Below are 4,981 nucleotides of genomic sequence, written 5' to 3'. Positions count from 1 at the left end.
ATAGATAGATATATATATATAACAAAAGTACAAGAATTGATATATATATAACAAAAGTACAAGAATTGATAAACATCTATATATATATCATAATCATCATCATCATCATCATCATCATCATCATCATCATTTAACGTTTGTTGTCCATGCTGGAATGGGTTGGAAGGTTTAACTGGGCTGGCATGGTGGAAGGCTGCGCCAGGTTCCAGTCCGATTTGAGTTTTTATATATACTCAACTAGCTCCTCTATACTGATGACCTGGCCTTCATAGCAGAATCACTACCAGAACTAACAAAGAAATTTTGGGTGTGGAAACAAGGTTTAGAATCAAAAAGCCTTAGAGTCAATGTAGCAAAGACCAAATTTCTTGTAAGTAGGAAGGCAAACTCATCACACACACCCTCAGGTAGGTGGCCCTGCTCAATCTGTAGAAAAGGTGTAGGTAGAAACTTCATAAGATGTACTCAGTGTAAGCTTTGGACACATAAGACGTGCAGCAACATCAAAGGAAGATTAACTGAGAAGTTAGCTTTCGTGTGCGGCAGATGCACAGGGGCAATAAACACCATAGATGCTCAGAAAACAGATTCCATCACATGTCATGGTGAGAAACTAGAAGTAGTTGATAGCTTCCACTACCTAGGTGACCAAGTTAGTAGTGGGAGTGGATGCTCAGAGAGTGTTACGACTAGAATAAGAATAGCCTGGGCAAAGTTCACAAAGCTTCTACCCCTACTGGTGACAAAGGGCCTCTCGCTCAGAGTGAAAGGTAGATTGTACGATGCATGTGTGTGAACTGCCATGCTTCATGGCAGTGAAACATGGGCCGTGACTGTAGAGGACATGCGTAGGCTCGAAAGAAATGAAGCTAGTATGATCCGCTGGATGTGTAATGTCAGTGTGCACACACGACAGTGTAAGCACACTGAGAGAAATGTTGGACATAAGAAGCATCGGATGTGGCGTTCAAGAGAGACGTTTGCACTGGTGTGGTCATGTACTACAGATGGATGAGGAGAGATGTGCGAAGAAGTGCCACTCCCAAACAGTTGAAGGAATCCGGGGTAGAGGTAGACCCCAGAAGACATGAGATGTGGTGGTCGAGCATGACCTTCGAACGGTGGGCCTCACAGAGGCAATGACGAAAGACCGAGACCTCTGGAGATATGCTGTGCCTGTGAAGACCTGGCAAATAAAGTGAGTTCATGGCTGTATCCTACACCAGTTTCACATAACCAGCCCCAGCCCATTCAAAAGTACCTTGGGTTATAGGGCAACCTGCTGTGCTTGAGGAGGCCTATTGAGTCAAGTACATCAACATCAAAATAAAAATCAAATGGAAATTGTAGTTGTGATACCTATGCCGGTGGCTTGTAAGAAGCACCATCCGAACGTGGCCGATGCCAGTACCGCCTTGACTGGCTTCCATGCCTTGTGGCACATAAAAAGCACCAACCAATTGTGGCCGTTGCCAGTCTCCTCTGGCCCCTGTGTTGGTGGCACATAGAAAGCACCCACTTCACTCATGGAGTGGTTGGCATTAGGAAGGGCATCCAGCTGTAGAAACACTGCCAGATCAGACTGGAGCCTGGTGCAGCCTCCTGTCTTCCCAGACCCAGGTCAAACCGTCCAACCCATGCTAGCATGGAAAACGGACGTTAAACAATGATGATAATGATGATGATGACAACAGGCTTCTTTCAGTTTCTGCCTATCAAAGGGCTTTGTTTGGCCCAAGGCTATTGTAGAAAATGCTTGCCCAAAGTACCACACAGTGGAACTGAACCTAGAACCATGTGGTTGGCAAACAAACTTCTTACCACACAGCCACACCTGTGCACATTTGTGTATTTATTTTTGATTTTGGAAGAAATGTTTGCATCTGCTGCATACCTCTGTAACTGCACATGATTTTTTTCTGTTCCATACAAATATCAGGCCTGTTATGCTTATAGTTGTTTTGATGCAAACGTTCAACCAATATTCCTTGTGTTGATAGATACATATATGTTCAGAACAGAGGTGTTCTCTATATTTATCTCAGGACAGTCTTTCCAATGGATGGTATACCATACTGATTTTGCAATAGCATCATGTTTGCAATAGGAAATAGTAGCAAGACAATATTTTCGGCCAGTTGCTAATCATGTGTCATATCTTCTACTGAATTTGTGTACAAATGATTTCTTCTGTTTTTGATTATTTGAATTCTTCCTCCAAGGAAGGAATGGTTTCTAACAAAAATTCAAAGCTCCATCATTAAGATGCAAATAATAAAAACAAAGTATCATTTTAAACTTGAGAAATGTCTTGCATATTTTTATTGTACCACTTACAGATTGTATTTGTAATTAGCTGGTTGATTTCTTTTTCTGAAAGCCCTAGTTTTTCTCGATTGTCACTTAGGTACTGACCCACAGAACAAGTCACCAATTATTATCGATATAAATGTGAATTTATAATCTTGCTTTAGAATCTGGAGATTTCGAAGTAATTGTCCATAGCTATCTTTTTTTCTCTTTCATTTTTGAAGAGATATTGACATTAGCAGGACAGTTAACCTCTATAACAGTACATACATTTTCTTGTCTGAACCAAACAACAACATCTGGACTGTTATGTTTACACTTGAGAGTAGATTTGATGGGAATGTCTATCAATATTCTTTCTATTGATGTTCTTGTATGTATTCAATAACAGTGGTGGTGGGCGTCTCTATATTTATTCCAGGACAGTCTTCTTTCTAGATGGTATTGTCTATTGTTTTTGCAACATCATGTCACATAGGGAGGTAGTAACTTGATGGCATTTTTGGGCAGCTGCTAATCACATGTGTGATGTCTTCTACAGAAACATGACATAATCTACATTTTCAGTTGCATCTTGGAGCTCCATTGGCTTCACTGTCTCTTTTGTTGATTAGGTATTTAGTAGCAATCTCCTGTTCTGGGATTGCAAATGCATAACTTTCAAAGCGTGATGTGATGTAGCAGTCAGGAGTCCAAGAGAGGCAGGTTGCGCTTCATGTCGCTATTATTGTTTTCATCAAGCCTTTGGAAAACATGCTATGCATAGTCCTTTTTTGGAATGCTGATTTTTTCATGCAGGCTTTCTTTTGGGATATATGTATGCATGTTTGTATGTAGGTATGTATGTATGTATGTATGTAGGTAGGTAGGTAGGTAGGTAGGTAGGTAGGTAGGTAGGTAGGCAGGTAGATAAGCTTGTAGGTAGGTATTATGCAAACCGTTATTGACTTCAAATTTCAGCAAGAGCATTGCTGACAGCCATGGTCTTTAACATCAGGAATGAAGCAATATGTCAACAATGGTCATACTTATGTAATGAGTCAACAGCCACCACTATATATGTATGCATGTGTATATATTTGGCCAATGTATATATTATATAGGGTGCCAACATTGATGAGAGACAAAGATAAAATATTGGCAATCTCTTGTCACTCATACTATCAGAAATGCAGCGAACCATGAACCAACAACTAGCCTTTTGGAAACTTGTAGCCAACAATATGAATTGCTTACTAATTGTGAGTTAATAAAATAAATTGATAAATAAACAAATAAAATGGGCTTAAACCCGTATATACCTGATATATGTGGGGGAAAGTTTGGTGACACAACAGATAAGATAAAATATAGTGAAATGCAGGAACTGATAATTAATGATTCCCTCACAGTATCAAATGGGTTAACGCTTTCATTACTGTATTTCTTTTGAGATATTCTGTGTTTCTTTCAATTAATTACCTCCACCAAGGAAGAAGGTTATGTTTCCATCGGTGTTGGTTTGTCTGTCTGTCCGTCTGTGTGCAAAATGACTCAAAAAGTTGTGAACATTATTTTATGAAACTTGCAGGAAAAGTTGGTAAGGACACAAGGAACAGATGATCAAATTTTGATAGTGATCCAAGAATTTTTAAGGATTCGTGAAGGATTTTTCATTTGTTATATTTACTCTACATGAAGTATTACAATGTTACATTCTTTGATTATCTCCCTTGAAAAAACGTTCATCGTCTTCATGTAACCTATGGTGGTGTTGCTGTTTCCAAAGTTTATTTTCGTTTCTCTATTAGTAATTTCACTCGTGTATCTATCTTAAAATGAACTGCTTGGCAGAGGTCTGTGCTCTCCAAGTGCTTTTCTAGTTTTAAATACAACAAATAATTTAGTAAAATAGCTTAGTTATCATTAAGCTAGTGTTAGGAACACAAATTGTGACCAAGGTTTGATGGAAGATTTTAATTCAAAACTTATGAAAACAAAACATTTGTACTACTGAGCCAGAAGTGGTTTTAGGCAGTTTGGTATAGAAAGGATTAAGGTGCCCTGGAGACAAGATATTTTGAATGTTGTAACTAGTTTTCTCTCTAAGATGCTGGTCAACTACTTATGACTTTAGTGGGGTTTGAACTCAAAATGTAAACGACATGGTTGAATTACTACAATGTTTATTTACTTAGATATTCCATTATTGTATTTCCTTAGTTGCCTGCTTGACTGATATTTTTTTTTAAAAAGCTCCAAGAGAAGATTTGAGCATCCATAAGCTTCTCTCTGCATTCATAGAATCAACATAGCTGCAATATGACATAAAGACACCAATTTGCTGTTCTACACAAGCCTGGAGGCTCTAGAATTGCCTCTGTCAAGAGACTGGTTGGTTCCATTCTATTCATGCCATCACTAATGATGATGGAGGGTGGGGGCTGGCAATGGTGGAAGAGGAGGCAGTGGTGGTGGTGGTGGTAGTGGTGGAAGTTATAGTGGTAATGGTGGTGGCGAAGGTGGTGATGGTGGCAGCAGTAGTGGTAGTGGTGATGACTACAATGACAACAATGATAGCAACAACAAGAGGGATAGTATCAGTAGCTGTGGTGAAGATGACAACAGCAGCAGTGGTGGCTGTGATGATGAGAATAAAGGGGGGGTAAAAGGCCAAGGGAGAGGGAGGGTG

Source organism: Octopus bimaculoides, chromosome 2 (assembly GCF_001194135.2).
Source record: "Octopus bimaculoides isolate UCB-OBI-ISO-001 chromosome 2, ASM119413v2, whole genome shotgun sequence".
Taxonomy (NCBI): Eukaryota; Metazoa; Mollusca; class Cephalopoda; order Octopoda; family Octopodidae; genus Octopus; species Octopus bimaculoides.
Note: the sequence above shows the minus strand (reverse complement) of the source record.